The sequence below is a fragment of the Rhinoderma darwinii genome, unplaced genomic scaffold (assembly GCF_050947455.1).
Source record: "Rhinoderma darwinii isolate aRhiDar2 unplaced genomic scaffold, aRhiDar2.hap1 Scaffold_67, whole genome shotgun sequence".
NCBI classification, from domain to species: Eukaryota; Metazoa; Chordata; class Amphibia; order Anura; family Rhinodermatidae; genus Rhinoderma; species Rhinoderma darwinii.
In genome coordinates this window covers 224,665-248,330 of record NW_027464227.1, presented here as the reverse complement: position 1 = coordinate 248,330, position 23,666 = coordinate 224,665, and the positions used below count along the sequence as shown (strand labels likewise).

Below are 23,666 nucleotides of genomic sequence, written 5' to 3'. Positions count from 1 at the left end.
CATGCGTTACTATACTGACTGTAAAGTGCAGCGTGCGTTACTATACTGACTGTAAAGTGCCGCATGTGTTACTATACTGACTGTAAAGTGCCGCATGTGTTCCTATACTGACTGTAAAGTGCAGCGTGCGTTACTATACTGACTGTAAAGTGCCGCGTGCGTTACTATACTGACTGTAAAGTGCCGCATGTGTTACTATACTGACTGTAAAGTGCCGCATGTGTTACTATACTGACTGTAAAGTGCCGCATGTGTTACTATACTGACTGTAAAGTGCCGCATGTGTTACTATACTGACTGTAAAGTGCCGCATGTGTTACTATACTGACTGTAAAGTGCCGCATGTGTTACTATACTGACTGTAAAGTGCCGCATGTGTTACTATACTGACTGTAAAGAGCAGCATGTGTTACTATACTGACTGTAAAAAGCAGCAGGCGTTACTATACTGACTGTAAAGTGCCGCATGTGTTACTATACTGACTGTAAAGTGGTGCATGTGTTACTATACTGACTGTGAAGTGCAGCGTGCGTTACTATACTGTCTGTAAAGTGCTGCATGTGTTACTATACTGACTGTAAAGTGCAGCATGTGTTACTATACTGACTGTAAAGTGCCGCATGTGTTACTATACTGACTGTAAAGTGGTGCATGTGTTACTATACTGACTGTGAAGTGCAGCGTGCGTTACTATACTGAATGTAAAGTGCTGCATGTGTTACTATACTGACTGTAAAGTGCAGCATGTGTTACTATACTGACTGTAAAGTGCCGAATGTGTTACTATACTGACTGTAAAGTGCCGAATGCGTTACTATACTGACTGTAAAGTGCCGCATGTGTTACTATACTGACTGTAAAGTGCCGCATGTGTTACTATACTGACTGTAAAGTGCCGCATGTGTTACTATACTGACTGTAAAGTGCCGCATGTGTTACTATACTGACTGTAAAGTGCCGCATGTGTTACTATACTGACTGTAAAGAGCAGCATGTGTTACTATACTGACTGTAAAAAGCAGCAGGCGTTACTATACTGACTGTAAAGTGCCGCATGTGTTACTATACTGACTGTGAAGTGCAGCGTGCGTTACTATACTGTCTGTAAAGTGCTGCATGTGTTACTATACTGACTGTAAAGTGCAGCATGTGTTACTATACTGACTGTAAAGTGCCGCATGTGTTACTATACTGACTGTAAAGTGGTGCATGTGTTACTATACTGACTGTGAAGTGCAGCGTGCGTTACTATACTGTCTGTAAAGTGCTGCATGTGTTACTATACTGACTGTAAAGTGCAGCATGTGTTACTATACTGACTGTAAAGTGCCGCATGTGTTACTATACTGACTGTAAAGTGGTGCATGTGTTACTATACTGACTGTGAAGTGCAGCGTGCGTTACTATACTGAATGTAAAGTGCTGCATGTGTTACTATACTGACTGTAAAGTGCAGCATGTGTTACTATACTGACTGTAAAGTGCCGAATGCGTTACTATACTGACTGTAAAGTGCCGCATGTGTTACTATACTGACTGTAAAGTGCCGAATGCGTTACTATACTGACTGTAAAGTGCCGAATGCGTTACTATACTGACTGTAAAGTGCCGCATGCGTTACTATACTGACTGTAAAGTGGCGAATGCGTTACTATACTGACTGTAAAGTGCCGCATGTGTTACTATACTGACTGTAAGGTGCCGCATGCGTTACTATACTGACTGTAAAGTGCAGCATGCGTTACTATACTGACTGTAAAGTGCCGCATGTGTTACTATACTGACTGTAAAGTGCCGCATGTGTTACTACACTGACTGTAAAGTGCCACATGTGTTACTATACTGACAGTAAAGTGCCGCATGTGTTACTATACTGACTGTAAGGTGCCGCGTGTGTTACTATACTGACTGTAAAGTGCAGCGTGCGTTACTATACTGACTGTAAAGTGCAGCGTGCGTTACTATACTGACTGTAAAGTGCAGCGTGCGTTACTATACTGACTGTAAAGTGCAGCGTGCGTTACTATACTGACTGTAAAGTGCCGCATGTGTTACTATACTGACTGTATAGTGCATTGTGCGTTACTATATTGACTGTAAAGTGCCGCGTGCGTTACTATACTGACTGTAAAGTGCCGCATGCATTACTATACTGACTGTAAAGTGCCGCATGCGTTACTATACTGACTGTAAAGTGCAGCGTGCTTTACTATACTGACTGTAAAGTGCAGCATGCATTACTATACTGACTGTAAAGTGCATTGTGCATTACTATACTGACTGTAAAGTGCCGCATGTGTTACTATACTGACTGTAAAGTGCAGCATGCGTTACTATACTGACTGTAAAGTGCCGCATGTGTTACTATACTGACTGTATAGTGCATTGTGCGTTACTATACTGACTGTAAAGTGCAGCGTGCGTTACTATATTGACTGTAAAGTGCCGCATGTTACTATACTGACTGTAAAGTGCCGCATGTGTTGCTATACTGACTGTAAAGTGCAGCGTGCGTTACTATACTGACTGTAAAGTGCAGCGTGCGTTACTATACTGACTGTAAAGTGCAGCATGCGTTACTATACTGACTGTAAAGTGCAGCATGCGTTACTATAGTGACTGTAAAGTGCCGCATGTGTTACTATACTGACTGTAAAGTGCCGCATGTGTTACTATACTGACTGTAAAGTGCTGCATGTGTTACTATACTGACTGTAAAGTGCAGCATGCATTACTATACTGACTGTAAAGTGCAGCGTGCGTTACTATACTGACTGTAAAGTGCAGCATGCATTACTATACTGACTGTAAAGTGCAGCGTGCGTTACTATACTGACAAGTGCCGCATGTGTTACTATACTGACTGTAAAGTGCAGCGTGCGTTACTATACTGACTGTAAAGTGCAGCATGTGTTACTATACTGACTGTAAAGTGCAGCATGTGTTACTATACTGACTGTAAAGTGCAGCATGCGTTACTATACTGACTGTAAAGTGCAGCATGCGTTACTATACTGACTGTAAAGTGCAGCGTGCGTTACTATACTGACTGTAAAGTGCAGCATGCATTACTATACTGACTGTAAAGTGCAGCGTGCGTTACTATACTGACTGTAAAGTGCAGCATGCGTTACTATACTGACTGTAAAATGCAGCGTGCGTTACTATACTGACTGTAAAGTGCCGCATGTGTTACTATACTGACTGTAAAGTGCCGCATGTGTTACTATACTGACTGTAAAGTGCAGCGTGCTTTACTATACTGACTGTAAAGTGCAGCGTGCGTTACTATACTGACTGTAAAGTGCAGCATGTGTTACTATACTGACTGTAAAGTGCAGTGTGCGTTACTATACTGACTGTAAAGTGCAGCATGCGTTACTATAATGACTGTAAAGTGCAGCGTGCGTTACTATACTGACTGTAAAGTGCAGCGTGCGTTACTATACTGACTGTAAAGTGCAGCGTGCATTACTATACTGACTGTAAAGTGCAGCATGCATTACTATACTGACAAGTGACGCATGTGTTACTATACTGACTGTAAAGTGCAGTGTGCGTTACTATACTGACTGTAAAGTGCCGCATGTTACTATACTGACTGTAAAGTGCAGCGTGCATTACTATACTGACTGTAAAGTGCAGCATGCGTTACTATACTGACTGTAAAGTGCAGCGTGCGTTACTATACTGACTGTAAAGTGCAGCATGCATTACTATACTGACTGTAAAGTGCAGCGTGCGTTACTATACTGACTGTAAAGTGCAGCGTGCGTTACTATACTGACTGTAAAGTGCAGCATGTGTTACTATACTGACTGTAAAGTGCAGCATGTGTTACTATACTGACTGTAAAGTGCAGCGTGCGTTACTATACTGACTGTAAAGTGCAGCATGCATTACTATACTGACTGTAAAGTGCCGCATGTGTTACTATACTGACTGTAAAGTGCCGCATGTATTACTATACTGACTGTAAAGTGCAGCATGCGTTACTATACTGACTGTAAAGTGCAGCATGCGTTACTATACTGACTGTAAAGTGCAGCGTGCATTACTATACTGACTGTAAAGTGCCGCATGTGCTACTATACTGACTGTAAAGTGCAGCGTGCGTTACTATACTGAATGTAAAGTGCCGCATGTATTACTATACTGACTGTAAAGTGCAGCATGTGTTACTATACTGACTGTAAAGAGCAGCATGTGTTACTATACTGACTGTAAAGTGCAGCATGTGTTACTATACTGACTGTAAAGTGCTGCATGTGTTACTATACTGACTGTAAAGTGCTGCATGTGTTACTATACTGACTGTAAAGTGCAGCGTGCGTTACTGTACTGACTGTAAAGAGCAGCGTGTGTTACTATACTGACTGTAAAGTGCCGCATGTGCTACTATACTGACTGTAAAGTGCAGCGTGCGTTACTATACTGAATGTAAAGTGCCGCATGTATTACTATACTGACTGTAAAGTGCAGCATGTGTTACTATACTGACTGTAAAGAGCAGCATGTGTTACTATACTGACTGTAAAGTGCAGCATGTGTTACTATACTGACTGTAAAGAGCAGCGTGTGTTACTATACTGACTGTAAAGTGCAGCATGTGTTACTATACTGACTGTAAAGTGCAGCGTGCGTTACTATACTGACTGTAAAGTGCCGCATGTGTTACTATACTGACTGTAAAGTGCAGCGTGCGTTACTATACTGACTGTAAAGTGCCGCATGTGTTACTATACTGACTGTAAAGTGCAGTGTGCGTTACTATACTGACTGTAAAGTGCAGTGTGCGTTACTATACTGACTGTAAAGTGCCGCATGTGTTACTATACTGACTGTAAAGAGCAGCATGTGTTACTGTACTGACTGTAAAGTGCCGCATGTGTTACTATACTGACTGTAAAGAGCAGCAGGCATTACTATACTGACTGTAAAGTGCCGCATGTGTTACTATACTGACTGTAAAGTGGTGCATGTGTTACTATACTGACTGTAAAGTGCCGCATGTGTTACTATACTGACTGTAAAGTGCTGCATGTGTTACTATACTGACTGTAAAGTGCCGCATGTGTTACTATACTGACTGTAAAGTGCCGCATGTGTTACTATACTGACTGTAAAGTGCCGCATGTGTTACTATACTGACTGTAAAGAGCAGCATGTGTTACTTAACTGACTGTAAAGAGCAGCAGGCATTACTATACTGACTGTACAGTGCAGCATGTGTTACTATACTGACTGTAAAGTGCCGCATGTGTTCCTATACTGACTGTAAAGTGCAGCACGCGTTACTATACTGACTGTAAAGTGCCGCATGCGTTACTATACTGACTGTAAAGTGCCGCATGTGTTACTATACTGACTGTAAAGTGCCGCATGTGTTACTATACTGACTGTAAAGTGCAGCGTGCGTTACTATACTGACTGTAAAGTGCAGCATGCGTTACTATACTGACTGTAAAGTGCAGCTTGCGTTACTATACTGACTGTAAAGTGCAGCGTGCTTTACTATACTGACTGTAAAGTGCAGCGTGCTTTACTATACTGACTGTAAAGTGCCGCATGTGTTACTATACTGACTGTAAAGTGCCGCATGTGTTACTATACGGACTGTAAAGTGCCGCATGTGTTACTATACTGACTGTAAAGTGCCGCATGTGTTACTATACTGACTGTAAAGTGCAGCGTGCGTTACTATACTGACTGTAAAGTGCAGCATGTGTTACTATACTGACTGTAAAGTGCCGCATGTGTTACTATACTGACTGTAAAGTGCCGCATGTGTTCCTATACTGACTGTAAGGTGCCGCATGTGTTCCTATACTGACTGTAAAGTGCAGCGTGCGTTACTATACTGACTGTAAAGTGCTGCATGTGTTCCTATACTGACTGTAAAGTGCAGCATGTGTTCCTATACTGACTGTAAAGTGCAGCGTGCGTTACTACACTGACTGTAAAGTGCCGCATGCCTTACTATACTGACTGTAAAGTGCAGCATGCGTTACTATACTGACTGTAAAGTGCAGCGTGCGTTACTATACTGACTGTAAAGTGCAGCGTGCGTTACTATACTGACTGTAAAGTGCAGCGTGTGTTACTTTACTGACTGTAAAGAGCAGCATGTGTTACTGTACTGACTGTAAAGTGCCGCATGTGTTACTATACTGACTGTAAAGTGCCGCATGTGTTACTGTACTGACTGTAAAGTGCAGCGTGTGTTACTATACTGACTGTAAAGTGCAGCATGTGTTACTATACTGACTGTCAAGTGCATCGTGCGTTACTATACTGACTGTAAAGTGCAGCATGTGTTACTATACTGACTGTAAAGTGCAGCATGTGTTACTATACTGACTGTAAAGTGCCGCATGCGTTACTATACTGACTGTAAAGAGCAGCATGTGTTACTATACTGACTGTAAAGTGCTGCATGTGTTACTATACTGACTGTAAAGTGCAGCATGTGTTACTATACTCACTGTAAAGAGCAGCATGTGTTACTATACTGACTGTAAAGTGCCGCATGTGTTACTATACTGACTGTAAAGTGCCTCATGTGTTACTATACTGACTGTAAAGTGCCGCATGTGTTACTATACTGACTGTAAAGTGCAGCGTGTGTTACTATACTGACTGTAAAGTGCAGCATGCGTTACTATACTGACTGTAAAGTGCAGCGTGTGTTACTATACTGACTGTAAAGTGCAGCGTGCGTTACTATACTGACTGTAAAGTGCAGCGTGCGTTACTATACTGACTGTAAAGTGCAGCGTGCATTACTATACTGAATGTAAAGTGCCGCATGTGTTACTATACTGACTGTAAAGTGCCGCATGTGTTACTATACTGACTGTAAAGTGCCGCATGTGTTACTATACTGACTGTAAAGTGCAGCGTGCGTTACTATGCTGACTGTAAAGTGCAGCATGTGTTACTATACTGACTGTAAAGTGCAGCGTGCGTTACTATACTGACTGTAAAGTGCCGCGTGCCTTACTATACTGACTGTAAAGTGCAGCATGCGTTACTATACTGACTGTAAAGTGCCGCATGTGTTACTATACTGACTGTAAAGTGCAGCGTGCGTTACTATACTGACTGTAAAGTGCCGCATGTGTTACTATACTGACTGTAAAGTGCCGCATGTGTTACTGTACTGACTGTAAAGTGCAGCGTGTGTTACTATACTGACTGTAAAGTGCAGCATGTGTTACTATACTGACTGTAAAGTGCCGCATGTGTTACTGTACTGACTGTAAAGAGCAGCATGTGTTACTATACTGACTGTAAAGTGCATCGTGCGTTACTATACTGACTGTAAAGTGCAGCATGTGTTACTATACTGACTGTAAAGTGCAGCATGTGTTACTATACTGACTGTAAAGTGCCGCATGCGTTACTATACTGACTGTAAAGAGCAGCATGTGTTACTATACTGACTGTAAAGTGCAGCATGTGTTATAATACTGACTGTAAAGTGCAGCATGCGTTACTATACTGACTGTAAAGTGCAGCGTGCGTTACTATACTGACTGTAAAGTGCCGCATGTGTTACTATACTGACTGTAAAGTGCTGCATGTGTTACTATACTGACTGTAAAGTGCAGCATGTGTTACTATACTCACTGTAAAGAGCAGCATGTGTTACTATACTGACTGTAAAGTGCCGCATGTGTTACTATACTGACTGTAAAGTGCCTCATGTGTTACTATACTGACTGTAAAGTGCCGCATGTGTTACTATACTGACTGTAAAGTGCAGCGTGCGTTACTATACTGACTGTAAAGTGCAGCGTGTGTTACTATACTGACTGTAAAGTGCAGCGTGCGTTACTATACTGACTGTAAAGTGCAGCGTGCGTTACTATACTGACTGTAAAGTGCCGCATGTGTTACTATACTGACTGTAAAGTGCTGCATGTGTTACTATACTGACTGTAAAGTGCAGCATGTGTTACTATACTCACTGTAAAGAGCAGCATGTGTTACTATACTGACTGTAAAGTGCCGCATGTGTTACTATACTGACTGTAAAGTGCCTCATGTGTTACTATACTGACTGTAAAGTGCCGCATGTGTTACTATACTGACTGTAAAGTGCAGCATGCGTTACTATACTGACTGTAAAGTGCAGCGTGTGTTACTATACTGACTGTAAAGTGCAGCGTGCGTTACTATACTGACTGTAAAGTGCAGCGTGCGTTACTATACTGACTGTAAAGTTCCGCATGTGTTACTTTACTGACTGTAAAGTGCTGCATGCGTTACTATGCTGACTGTAAAGTGCAGCGTGCGTTACTATACTGAATGTAAAGTGCGCATGTGTTACTATACTGACTGTAAAGTGCAGCGTGCGTTACTATACTGAATGTAAAGTGCCGCATGTGTTACTATACTGACTGTAAAGAGCAGCATGTGTTACTATACTTACTGTAAAGTGCAGCGTGCGTTACTATACTGACTGTAAAGTGCCGCGTGCCTTACTATACTGACTGTAAAGTGCAGCATGCGTTACTATTCTGACTGTAAAGTGCCGCATGTGTTACTATACTGACTGTAAAGTGCCGCATGTGTTACTATACTGACTGTAAAGTGCAGCGTGTGTTACTATACTGACTGTAAAGTGCAGCATGCGTTACTATACTGACTGTAAAGTGCAGCGTGCGTTACTATACTGACTGTAAAGTGCAGCGTGCGTTACTATACTGACTGTAAAGTGCAGCGTGCGTTACTATACTGACTGTAAAGTGCCGCATGTGTTACTATACTGACTGTAAAGTGCAGCGTGCGTTACTATACTGACTGTAAAGTGCAGCGTGTGTTACTATACTGACAGTAAAGTGCAGCGTGCGTTACTATACTGACTGTAAAGTGCCGCATGTGTTACTTTACTGACTGTAAAGTGCTGCATGTGTTACTATACTGACTGTAAAGTGCAGCGTGCGTTACTATACTGACTGTAAAGTGCAGCGTGCGTTACTATACTGACTGTAAAGTGCAGCGTGCGTTACTATACTGACTGTAAAGTGCAGCGTGCGTTACTATACTGAATGTAAAGTGCCGCATGTGTTACTATACTGACTGTAAAGTGCCGCATGTGTTACTATACTGACTGTAAAGTGCCGCATGTGTTACTATACTGACTGTAAAGTGCAGCGTGCGTTACTATGCTGACTGTAAAGTGCAGCGTGCGTTACTATACTGAATGTAAAGTGCCGCATGCGTTACTATACTGACTGTAAAGTGCAGCGTGCGTTACTATACTGACTGTAAAGTGCCGCGTGCCTTACTATACTGACTGTAAAGTGCAGCATGCGTTACTATACTGACTGTAAAGTGCCGCATGTGTTACTATACTGACTGTAAAGTGCAGCGTGCGTTACTATACTGACTGTAAAGTGCAGCGTGCGTTACTATACTGACTGTAAAGTGCAGCGTGCGTTACTATACTGACTGTAAAGTGCCGCATGTGTTACTATACTGACTGTAAAGTGCCGCATGTGTTACTATACTGACTGTAAAGTGCCGCATGTGTTACTATACTGACTGTAAAGTGCCGCATGTGTTACTATACTGACTGTAAAGTGCTGCATGTGTTACTATACTGACTGTAAAGTGCCGCATGTGTTACTATACTGACTGTAAAGTGCAGCGTGTGTTACTATACTGACTGTAAAGAGCAGCATGTGTTACTGTACTGACTGTAAAGTGCCGCATGTGTTACTATACTGACTGTAAAGTGCCGCATGTGTTACTGTACTGACTGTAAAGTGCAGCGTATGTTACTATACTGACTGTAAAGTGCAGCATGTGTTACTATACTGACTGTAAAGTGCCGCATGTGTTACTGTACTGACTGTAAAGAGCAGCATGTGTTACTATACTGACTGTAAAGTGCATCGTGTGTTACTATACTGACTGTAAAGTGCAGCATGTGTTACTATACTGACTGTAAAGTGCAGCATGTGTTACTATACTGACTGTAAAGTGCCGCATGCGTTACTATACTGACTGTAAAGAGCAGCATGTGTTACTATACTGACTGTAAAGTGCAGCATGCGTTACTATACTGACTGTAAAGTGCAGCATGCGTTACTATACTGACTGTAAAGTGCAGCGTGCGTTACTATACTGACTGTAAAGTGCCGCATGTGTTACTATACTGACTGTAAAGTGCTGCATGTGTTACTATACTGACTGTAAAGTGCAGCATGTGTTACTATACTCACTGTAAAGAGCAGCATGTGTTACTATACTGACTGTAAAGTGCCGCATGTGTTACTATACTGACTGTAAAGTGCCTCATGTGTTACTATACTGACTGTAAAGTGCCGCATGTGTTACTATACTGACTGTAAAGTGCAGCGTGTGTTACTATACTGACTGTAAAGTGCAGCATGCGTTACTATACTGACTGTAAAGTGCAGCGTGTGTTACTATACTGACTGTAAAGTGCAGCGTGCGTTACTATACTGACTGTAAAGTGCAGCGTGCGTTACTATACTGACTGTAAAGTGCCGCATGTGTTACTTTACTGACTGTAAAGTGCCGCATGCGTTACTATGCTGACTGTAAAGTGCAGCGTGCGTTACTATACTGAATGTAAAGTGCGCATGTGTTACTATACTGACTGTAAAGTGCAGCGTGCGTTACTATACTGAATGTAAAGTGCCGCATGCGTTACTATACTGACTGTAAAGTGCAGCGTGCGTTACTATACTGACTGTAAAGTGCCGCGTGCCTTACTATACTGACTGTAAAGTGCAGCATGCGTTACTATACTGACTGTAAAGTGCCGCATGTGTTACTATACTGACTGTAAAGTGCAGCGTGTGTTACTATACTGACTGTAAAGAGCAGCATGTGTTACTGTACTGACTGTAAAGTGCCGCATGTGTTACTATACTGACTGTAAAGTGCCGCATGTGTTACTGTACTGACTGTAAAGTGCAGCGTGTGTTACTATACTGACTGTAAAGTGCAGCATGTGTTACTATACTGACTGTAAAGTGCCGCATGTGTTACTGTACTGACTGTAAAGAGCAGCATGTGTTACTATACTGACTGTAAAGTGCATCGTGCGTTACTATACTGACTGTAAAGTGCAGCGTGCGTTACTATACTGACTGTAAAGTGCCGCATGTGTTACTATACTGACTGTAAAGTGCTGCATGTGTTACTATACTGACTGTAAAGTGCAGCATGTGTTACTATACTCACTGTAAAGAGCAGCATGTGTTACTATACTGACTGTAAAGTGCCGCATGTGTTACTATACTGACTGTAAAGTGCCTCATGTGTTACTATACTGACTGTAAAGTGCCGCATGTGTTACTATACTGACTGTAAAGTGCAGCGTGTGTTACTATACTGACTCTAAAGTGCAGCATGCGTTACTATACTGACTGTAAAGTGCAGCGTGTGTTACTATACTGACTGTAAAGTGCAGCGTGCGTTACTATACTGACTGTAAAGTGCAGCGTGCGTTACTATACTGACTGTAAAGTGCCGCATGTGTTACTTTACTGACTGTAAAGTGCTGCATGCGTTACTATACTGACTGTAAAGTGCAGCGTGCGTTACTATACTGACTGTAAAGTGCAGCGTGCGTTACTATACTGACTGTAAAGTGCAGCGTGCATTACTATACTGAATGTAAAGTGCCGCATGTGTTACTATACTGACTGTAAAGTGCAGCATGTGTTACTATACTGACTGTAAAGTACCGCATGCGTTACTATACTGACTGTAAAGAGCAGCATGTGTTACTATACTGACTGTAAAGTGCAGCATGCGTTACTATACTGACTGTAAAGAGCAGCGTGCGTTACTATACTGACTGTAAAGTGCAGCATGCGTTACTATACTGACTGTAAAGTGCAGCGTGCGTTACTATACTGACTGTAAAGTGCCGCATGTGTTACTATACTGACTGTAAAGTGCTGCATGTGTTACTATACTGACTGTAAAGTGCAGCATGTGTTACTATACTCACTGTAAAGAGCAGCATGTGTTACTATACTGACTGTAAAGTGCCGCATGTGTTACTATACTGACTGTAAAGTGCCTCATGTGTTACTATACTGACTGTAAAGTGCCGCATGTGTTACTATACTGACTGTAAAGTGCAGCGTGTGTTACTATACTGACTCTAAAGTGCCGCATGTGTTACTATACTGACTGTAAAGTGCAGCATGTGTTACTATACTGACTGTAAAGTGCAGCGTGTGTTACTATACTGACTGTAAAGTGCAGCGTGCGTTACTATACTGACTGTAAAGTGCAGCATGCGTTACTATACTGACTGTAAAGTGCTGCATGCGTTACTATACTGACTGTAAAGTGCAGCATGCGTTACTATACTGACTGTAAAGAGCAGCATGTGTTACTATACTGACTGTAAAGTGCCGCATGTGTTACTATACTGACTGTAAAGTGCAGCATGTGTTACTATACTGACTGTAAAGAGCAGCATGTGTTACTATACTGACTGTAAAGTGCAGCATGTGTTACTATACTGACTGTAAAGAGCAGCGTGTGTTACTATACTGACTGTAAAGTGCAGCATGTGTTACTATACTGACTGTAAAGTGCAGCGTGCGTTACTATACTGACTGTAAAGTGCCGCATGTGTTACTATACTGACTGTAAAGTGCCGCATGTGTTACTACACTGACTGTAAAGTGCCGCATGTGTTACTATACTGACAGTAAAGTGCCGCATGTGTTACTATACTGACTGTAAAGTGCCGCATGTGTTACTATACTGACTGTAAAGTGCCGCATGTGTTCCTATACTGACTGTGAGGTGCTGCATGTGTTACTATACTGACTGTAAAGTGCAGCGTGTGTTACTATACTGACTGTAAAGTGCCGCATGTGTTACTATACTGACTGTAAAGTGCCGCATGTGTTCCTATACTGACTGTAAAGTGCAGTGTGCGTTACTATACTGACTGTAAAGTGCAGTGTGCGTTACTATACTGACTGTAAAGTGCAGTGTGCGTTACTATACTGACTGTAAAGTGCCGCATGTGTTACTATACTGACTGTAAAGTGCCGCATGTGTTACTATACGGACTGTAAAGAGCAGCATGTGTTACTATACTGACTGTAAAGTGCCGCATGTGTTACTATACTGACTGTAAAGAGCAGCAGGCATTACTATACTGACTGTAAAGTGCCGCATGTGTTACTATACTGACTGTAAAGTGGTGCATGTGTTACTATACTGACTGTAAAGTGCCGCATGTGTTACTATACTGACTGTAAAGTGCTGCATGTGTTACTATACTGACTGTAAAGTGCCGCATGTGTTACTATACTGACTGTAAAGTGCCGCATGTGTTACTATACTGACTGTAAAGTGCCGCATGTGTTACTATACTGACTGTAAAGAGCAGCATGTGTTACTTAACTGACTGTAAAGAGCAGCAGGCATTACTATACTGACTGTACAGTGCAGCATGTGTTACTATACTGACTGTAAAGTGCCGCATGTGTTCCTATACTGACTGTAAAGTGCAGTGCGCGTTACTATACTGACTGTAAAGTGCCGCATGTGTTACTATACTGACTGTAAAGTGCTGATGTGTTACTATACTGACTGTAAAGTGCAGCGTGCGTTACTATACTGACTGTAAAGTGCAGCGTGCTTTACTATACTGACTGTAAAGTGCCGCATGTGTTACTATACTGACTGTAAAGTGCCGCATGTGTTACTATACTGACTGTAAAGTGCTGCATGTGTTCCTATACTGACTGTAAGGTGCCGCATGTGTTCCTATACTGACTGTAAAGTTCAGCATGCGTTACTATACTGACTGTAAAGTGCCGCATGTGTTACTATACTGACTGTAAAGTGTCGCATGTGTTCCTATACTGACAGTAAAGTGCAGCGTGCGTTACTACACTGACTGTAAAGTGCAGCATGTGTTACTATACTGACTGTAAAGTGCAGCATGTGTTACTATACTGACTTTAAAGTGCAGCATGTGTTACTATACTGACTGTAAAGTGCAGCGTGCGTTACTATACTGACTGTAAAGTGCCGCATGTTACTATACTGACTGTAAAGTGCCGCATGTGTTACTATACTGACTATAAAGTGCAGCGTGCGTTACTATACTGACTGTAAAGTGCAGCGTGCGTTACTATACTGACTGTAAAGTGCAGCATGCGTTACTATACTGACTGTAAAGTGCAGCATGCGTTACTATACTGACTGTAAAGTGCCGCATGTGTTACTATACTGACTTAAAGTGCAGCATGCGTTACTATACTGACTGTAAAGTGCCGCATGTGTTACTATACTGACTGTAAAGTGCTGTATGTGTTACTATACTGACTGTAAAGTGCAGCATGCGTTACTATACTGACTGTAAAGTGCCGCATGTGTTACTATACTGACTGTAAAGTGCCGCATGTGTTACTATACTGACTGTAATGTGCAGCGTGCGTTACTATACTGACTGTATAGTGCCGCATGTGTTACTATACTGACTGTAAAGTGCAGCGTGCGTTACTATACTGACTGTAAAGTGCAGCATGCGTTACTATACTGACTGTAAAGTGCAGCGTGCGTTACTATACTGACTGTAAAGTGCCGCATGTGTTACTATACTGACTGTAAAGTGCAGCGTGCGTTTGTAAAGTGCCGCATGTTACTATACTGACTGTAAAGTGCCGCATCTGTTACTATACTGACTGTAAAGTGCCGCGTGTGTTACTATACTGACTGTAAAGTGCAGCGTGTGTTACTATACTGACTGTAAAGTGCCGCATGTGTTACTATACTGACTGTAAAGTGGTGCATGCGTTACTATACTGACTGTAAAGTGCAGTGTGCGTTACTATACTGACTGTAAAGTGCAGCATGCATTACTATACTGACTGTAAAGTGCAGCGTGCGTTACTATACTGACTGTTAAGTGCCGCATGTGTTACTATACTGACTGTAAAGTGCAGCGTGCGTTACTATACTGACTGTAAAGTGCAGCATGCGTTACTATACTGACTGTAAAGTGCAGCGTGCATTACTATACTGACTGTAAAGTGCAGCATGCGTTACTATACTGACTGTAAAGTGCAGCGTGCGTTACTATACTGACTGTAAAGTGCAGCATGCATTACTATACTGACTGTAAAGTGCAGCGTGTGTTACTATACTGACTGTAAAGTGCAGCGTGCGTTACTATACTGACTGTAAAGTGCAGCATGTGTTACTATACTGACTGTAAAGTGCAGCATGTGTTACTATACTGACTGTAAAGTGCAGCGTGCGTTACTATACTGACTGTAAAGTGCAGCGTGCATTACTATACTGACTGTAAAGTGCCGCATGTGCTACTATACTGACTGTAAAGTGCAGCGTGCGTTACTATACTGACTGTAAAGTGCCGCATGTTACTATACTGACTGTAAAGTGCCGCATGTGTTACTATACTGACTGTAAAGTGCAGCGTGTTTTACTATACTGACTGTAAAGTGCCGCATGTGTTACTTTACTGACTGTAATGTGCCGCATGTGTTACTATACTGACTGTAAAGTGCAGCGTGCGTTACTATACTGACTGTAAAGTGCAGCGTGCGTTACTATACTGAATGTAAAGTGCCGCATGCGTTACTATACTGACTGTAAAGTGCCGCATGTGTTACTATACTGACTGTAAAGTGCCGCATGTGTTACTATACTGACTGTAAAGTGCGCATGTGTTACTATACTGACTGTAAAGTGCAGCGTGCGTTACTATACTGAATGTAAAGTGCTGCATGCGTTACTATACTGACTGTAAAGTGCAGCGTGCGTTACTATACTGACTGTAAAGTGCCGCATGCCTTACTATACTGACTGTAAAGTGCAGCATGCGTTACTATACTGACTGTAAAGTGCCGCATGTGTTACTATACTGACTGTAAAGTGCAGCATGTGTTACTATACTGACTGTAAAGTGCTGCATGTGTTACTATACTGACTGTAAAGTGCAGCATGTGTTACTATACTGACTGTAAAGAGCAGCATGTGTTACTATACTGACTGTAAAGTGCCGCATGTGTTACTATACTGACTGTAAAGTGCCGCATGCGTTACTATACTGACTGTAAAGTGCAGCGTGTGTTACTATACTGACTGTAAAGTGCAGCGTGCGTTACTATACTGACTGTAAAGTGCAGCGTGCGTTACTATACTGACTGTAAAGTGCAGCGTGCGTTACTATACTGACTGTAAAGTGCCGCATGCGTTACTATACTGACTGTAAAGTGCCGCATGTGTTACTATACTGACTGTAAAGTGCCGCATGTGTTACTATACTGACTGTAAAGTGCAGCGTGCGTTACTATACTGACTGTAAAGTGCCGCATGCCTTACTATACTGACTGTAAAGTGCAGCATGCGTTACTATACTGACTGTAAAGTGCCGCATGTGTTACTATACTGACTGTAAAGTGCAGCATGCGTTACTATACTGACTGTAAAGTGCTGCATGCGTTACTATACTGACTGTAAAGTGCAGCGTGCGTTACTATACTGACTGTAAAGTGCCGCATGCGTTACTATACTGACTGTAAAGAGCAGCATGCGTTACTATACTGACTGTAAAGTGCAGCATGCGTTACTATACTGACTGTAAAGAGCAGCATGTGTTACTATACTGACTGTAAAGTGCCGCATGTGTTACTATACTGACTGTAAAGTGCAGCATGTGTTACTATACTGACTGTAAAGAGCAGCATGTGTTACTATACTGACTGTAAAGTGCCGCATGTGTTACTATACTGACTGTAAAGTGCCGCATGTGTTACTATACTGACTGTAAAGTGCCGCATGTGTTACTATACTGACTGTAAAGTGCAGCGTGCGTTACTATACTGACTGTAAAGTGCAGCGTGCGTTACTATACTGACTGTAAAGTGCCGCATGCGTTACTATACTGACTGTAAAGTGCAGCGTGTGTTACTATACTGACTGTAAAGTGCAGCATGCGTTACTATACTGACTGTAAAGTGCAGCATGTGTTACTATACTGACTGTAAAGTGCCGCATGTGTTACTATACTGACTGTAAAGTGCAGCGTGCGTTACTATACTGACTGTAAAGTGCAGCGTGCGTTACTATACTGACTGTAAAGTGCAGCGTGCGTTACTATACTGACTGTAAAGTGCCGCATGTGTTACTATACTGACTGTAAAGTGCAGCATGTGTTACTATACTGACTGTAAAGTGCCGCATGTGTTACTATACTGACTGTAAAGTGCAGCGTGCGTTACTATACTGACTGTAAAGTGCAGCGTGCGTTACTATACTGACTGTAAAGTGCTGCATGTGTTACTATACTGACTGTAAAGTGCAGCATGCGTTACTATACTGACTGTAAAGTGCCGCATGCGTTACTATACTGACTGTAAAGTGCCGCATGTGTTACTATACTGACTGTAAAGTGCAGCATGTGTTACTATACTGACTGTAAAGTGCAGCATGTGTTACTATACTGACTGTAAAGTGCAGCGTGCGTTACTATACTGACTGTAAAGTGCAGCGTGCATTACTATACTGACTGTAAAGTGCCGCATGTGCTACTATACTGACTGTAAAGTGCAGCGTGCGTTACTATACTGACTGTAAAGTGCCGCATGTTACTATACTGACTGTAAAGTGCCGCATGTGTTACTATACTGACTGTAAAGTGCAGCGTGTTTTACTATACTGACTGTAAAGTGCCGCATGTGTTACTTTACTGACTGTAATGTGCCGCATGTGTTACTATACTGACTGTAAAGTGCAGCGTGCGTTACTATACTGACTGTAAAGTGCAGCGTGCGTTACTATACTGAATGTAAAGTGCCGCATGTGTTACTATACTGACTGTAAAGTGCCGCATGTGTTACTATACTGACTGTAAAGTGCCGCATGTGTTACTATACTGACTGTAAAGTGCGCATGTGTTACTATACTGACTGTAAAGTGCAGCGTGCGTTACTATACTGAATGTAAAGTGCTGCATGCGTTACTATACTGACTGTAAAGTGCAGCGTGCGTTACTATACTGACTGTAAAGTGCCGCATGCCTTACTATACTGACTGTAAAGTGCAGCATGCGTTTCTATACTGACTGTAAAGTGCCGCATGTGTTACTATACTGACTGTAAAGTGCAGCATGTGTTACTATACTGACTGTAAAGTGCTGCATGTGTTACTATACTGACTGTAAAGTGCAGCATGTGTTACTATACTGACTGTAAAGAGCAGCATGTGTTACTATACTGACTGTAAAGTGCCGCATGTGTTACTATACTGACTGTAAAGTGCCGCATGCGTTACTATACTGACTGTAAAGTGCAGCGTGTGTTACTATACTGACTGTAAAGTGCAGCGTGCGTTACTATATTGACTGTAAAGTGCAGCGTGCGTTACTATACTGACTGTAAAGTGCCGCATGTGTTACTATACTGACTGTAAAGTGCAGCATGTGTTACTATACTGACTGTAAAGTGCCGCATGCGTTACTATACTGACTGTAAAGTGCAGCGTGCGTTACTATACTGACTGTAAAGTGCAGCGTGCGTTACTATACTGACTGTAAAGTGCTGCATGTGTTACTATACTGACTGTAAAGTGCAGCATGCGTTACTATACTGACTGTAAAGTGCCGCATGCGTTACTATACTGACTGTAAAGTGCCGCATGTGTTACTATACTGACTGTAAAGTGCCGCATGTGTTACTATACTGACTGTAAAGTGCCGCATGTGTTACTATACTGACTGTAAAGTGCCGCATGTGTTACTATACTGACTGTAAAGTGCAGCATGTGTTACTATACTGACTGTAAAGTGCCGCATGTGTTACTATACTGACTGTAAAGTGCCGCATGTGTTACTATACTGACTGTAAAGTACAGCATGTGTTACTATACTGACTGTAAAGAGCAGCATGTGTTACTATACTGACTGTAAAGTGCAGCGTGCGTTACTATACTGACTGTAAAGTGCCGCATGCGTTACTATACTGACTGTAAAGTGCTGCATGTGTTACTATACTGACTGTAAAGTGCCGCATGTATTACTATACTGACTGTAAAGTGCCGCGTGTTTTACTATACTGACTGTAAAGTGACGCATGTATTACTATACTGACTGTAAGGCCGGATTTACACGAGCGTGTGCGTTTTGCGCGCGCAAAAAAACGCTGCGTTTTGCGTGCGCAAAAGGCAATTGACAGCTCCGTGTGTCATCCGTGTATGATGCGCGGCTGCGTGATTTTCGCGCAGCCGCCATCATAGAGATGAGGTAGTCGACGCCCGTCACTGTCCAAGGTGCTGAAAGAGCTAACTGATCGGCAGTAACTCTTTCAGCACCCTCGACAGTGAATGCCGATCACAATATACACCAACCTGTGAATAAAAAAAGACGTTCAAACTTACCATGAACTGCCTGCTTCCTCCAGTCCGGTCTCCCGGCCGTTGCCTTGGTGACGCGTCCCTCTCTTGTCATCCGGCCCCACCTCCCAGGATGACGCGGCAGGCCATGAGACCGCTGCAGCCTGTGATTGGCTGCAGCCTGTGCTTGGCCTGTGATTGGCTGCAGCTGTCACTTGGCCTGAATTGTCATCCCGGGAGGTCGGACTGGAGGAAGGAGCCGGGACTTATCGGTAAGTCCGAACTTCTGTTTTTTTTTACACGTATATGTATATTGTGATCGAAAGACACTGTCCATGGTGCTGAAACAGTTTAAGTCTTTGAGCACCGTGGGCAGTGACTGTCTCCTGACGTCGCGTACCCGAACATTTTTTGCCAGGTTCGGTCAAAACGAGTTCGGTCGAACCCGGTGAAGTTCGGTGCGCTCATCTCTAATTTGACACTCCGTTTGGATGTTTGTAACCAGAAAAGCACGTGGTGCTTTTCTGTTTACATTCATCCTTTTGACAGCTCTTGCGTGATTTTCGCGCATGCAACGCAGGACCGTCCGTGTGGCATGCGTTGTTTTCACGCACCCATTGAAGTCAATGGGTGCGTGTTGCGTGAAAAACGCAAGAGTATAGAACATGTCGTGAGTTTTACGCAACGCACTCACGCAGCGCAAAATTCACGCATCGTCTAAACAGCCCCATAGACTATTATAGGTGCGTACGACACGCGTGAAAAGCACGCGCGTCGCACGCGCGTATAATACGCTCGTGTAAATGAGGCCTAAAGAGCAGCATGTGTTACTATACTGACTGTATAGTGCAGCGTGCGTTACTATACTGACTGTAAAGTGCAGCGTGCGTTACTATACTGACTGTAAAGTGCAGCGTGCGTTACTATACTGACTGTAAAGTGCCGCATGTGTTACTATACTGACTGTAAAGAGCAGCATGTGTTACTATACTGACTGTAAAGTGCAGCATGTGTTACTATACTGACTGTAAAGTGCCGCATGTGTTACTATACTGACTGTAAAGTGCCGCGTGTGTTACTATACTGACTGTAAAGAGCAGCATGTGTTACTATACTGACTGAAATGTGCCGCGTGTGTTACTATACTGACTGTAAAGTGCTGCATGTGTTACTATACTGACTGTAAAGTGCAGCGTGCGTTACTATACTGACTGTAAAGTGCCGCATGTGTTACTATACTGACTGTAAAGTGCCGCATGTGTTACTATACTGACTGTAAAGTGCAGCATGTGTTACTATACTGACTGTAAAGTGCCGCATGTGTTACTATACTGACTGTAAAGTGCCGCATGTGTTACTATACTGACTGTAAAGTGCAGCGTGCGTTACTATACTGACTGTAAAGTGCCGCATGTGTTACTATACTGACTGTAAAGTGCCGCATGTGTTACTATACTGACTGTAAAGTGCCGCATGTGTTACTATACTGACTGTAAAGTGCAGCATGTGTTACTATACTGACTGTAAAGTGCCGCATGTGTTACTATACTGACTGTAAAGTGCAGCGTGCGTTACTATACTGACTGTAAAGTGCCGCATGCGTTACTATACTGACTGTAAAGTGCCGCATGTGTTACTATACTGACTGTAAAGTGCCGCATGTGTTACTATACTGACTGTAAAGTGCAGCATGTGTTACTATACTGACTGTAAAGTGCCGCATGTGTTACTATACTGACTGTAAAGTGCAGCGTGCGTTACTATACTGACTGTAAAGTGCCGCATGTGTTACTATACTGACTGTAAAGTGCCGCATGTGTTACTATACTGACTGTAAAGTGCCGCATGTGTTACTATACTGACTGTAAAGTGCAGCATGTGTTACTATACTGACTGTAAAGTGCCGCATGTGTTACTATACTGACTGTAAAGTGCAGCGTGCGTTACTATACTGACTGTAAAGTGCCGCATGCGTTACTATACTGACTGTAAAGTGCAGCATGTGTTACTATACCGACTGTAAAGTGCCGCATGTGTTACTATACTGACTGTAAAGTGCCGCATGTGTTACTATACTGACTGTAAAGTGCAGCGTGCGTTACTATACTGACTGTAAAGTGCAGCGCGCATTACTATACTGACTGTAAAGTGCCGCATGTGTTACTATACTGACTGTAAAGTTCCGCATGTGTTACTATACTGACTGTAAAGTGCCGCATGTGTTACTATACTGACTGTAAAGTGCCGCGTGTGTTACTATACTGACTGTAAAGTGCCGCATGTGTTACTATACTGACTGTAAAGTGCAGCGTGTGTTACTATACTGACTGTAAAGTGCCGCATGCGTTACTATACTGACTGTAAAGTGCCGCATGTGTTACTATACTGACTGTAAAGTGCCGCATGTGTTACTATACTGACTGTAAAGTGCCGCATGTGTTACTATACTGACTGTAAAGTGCAGCGTGCGTTACTATACTGACTGTAAAGTGCAGCGCGCGTTACTATACTGACTGTAAAGTGCCGCATGTGTTACTATACTGACTGTAAAGTGCCGCATGTGTTACTATACTGACTGTAAAGTGCCGCATGTGTTACTATACTGACTGTAAAGTGCCGCGTGTGTTACTATACTGACTGTAAAGTGCCGCATGTGTTACTATACTGACTGTAAAGTGCAGCGTGTGTTACTATACTGACTGTAAAGTGCAGCGTGCGTTACTATACTGACTAAAGAGCCGCATGTGTTACTATACTGACTGTAAAGAGCCATTAAAGGAGCCCTGACACAAGTTTGAACACTGACATTGTTCTTTCATTTTTGTGTTTGAATTTTGGATACACGTTGCCCTGGTCATTTTACTAGTATTTATAGCTGGGGCAACATAGGGATATTTACTACACAATTGCCTGTAGCATTATGAGACCTTGCAGTTTATAACAATGATGTTCAATAAGGGCCTGTTCACATCACCGTTCGATTCCGTTCCGTAGTCGACTCCGCTATTGATTCCGTCGGAAACCAGCCGGATTGGTGACGAACAGAAGCCATTAGCGATGTTTCCATCAACATTGAGATCAATGGTGACTGAAACGGAAGCTGTGCTGTCACTTTCACTTTCCGTTGCGGGGTTCACCCGACAGAACCTCGGAACGGAAGCGAACGGTGATGTGAACAGGCCCTAATGTATTTTTTTGTTCACACAGCTTTAATTTTCTTGTTTCACTTTACAAGTTGTTTCTTACTTACAATTTTTTATTTTTTTTTGTGGAGGGGGGCGGGGGGGGGGGGGGGCGGGCGCCATTTATATTTTCGCCTCAGGCAGCAGGAAAGCTAGAATCGGCCCTGCCCTTCATTCCCAGATACCACACTGCTGTCCCGTAGAAACAACTGATGAAGAATCGATCCTGTTGCGCGGACCAGTTCCTAATCCGTCAGTGGTAATCGCTAATTGTCATGTGAAGACAGAGCAGCTCAGACTTGTGAATAATGCAAGTGTATGGGCGCTGCTGCGGGCACAGTTATGGGGGAACTGAAGCTTGACCTGTTATGGAGGCATAAAGCTGGCCATACATATGCAATAGATTTTGGCAGAGTGTTTGTTTGGCCAACAGCTATTTCACCTGATCCCACTATAAAATGTTTTTTTGTGCCGGTTTATTTAAATGGGGAGAGGGGGAAGAAACCGCGGCAAGATCTCTCTAACAGCGGCTTATCCCCCAGGAGAACAGAGGATCGGCATGTTTAGTCTCCATACTACAGAGATCATTGGGCAATTACATTTATAATGAAAAGTTAAAAACAATCTATTATACTTTATGTTTTAACCACCTACCATTTAAGATCTCTGCTTGCTTAAAGTAATTGGAAATATTGCTTATAATCAGAGGCTGAATCTGTCTTGATCACGCCCTGCACACACATTCATGGATCATTAATAGAGGGGGCACGGATAGGCTGAGGGGATATATTCACACATGGCAGATTTGTTGTAGAAATTTCTGACAATGTCCCGTTCATCTGAATGGGGCTTGCAAAAAATCTGCCGTGTGTGAATAAACCATTAACGGGCTATGTATCTTTGTTTGCCATTCAGTGACAGCAATCACAGATCTTAAAAATGGTAAGAAATTGAGGCACTAAACACATTGTTAGGTTACATAACTTTTAATTATACAGTGAATGAGATTTTTATAGAAAACTGGAAACCCTATTTAGAAAGGGGTTGCTTTGGAGAACGCCAAGGTCCAAAGTGAATAAGCGGATTACGGGGCGTCCAGTTTC

At 42.6% G+C, this 23,666-nt stretch overlaps 1 pseudogene; it reads right to left on the bottom strand.

Moving 5' to 3' along the window:
- The window catches only part of LOC142728069 (EGF domain-specific O-linked N-acetylglucosamine transferase-like), an 80,849-nt pseudogene that overhangs the window by 43,034 nt on the left and 14,149 nt on the right, over positions 1 to 23,666 (bottom strand).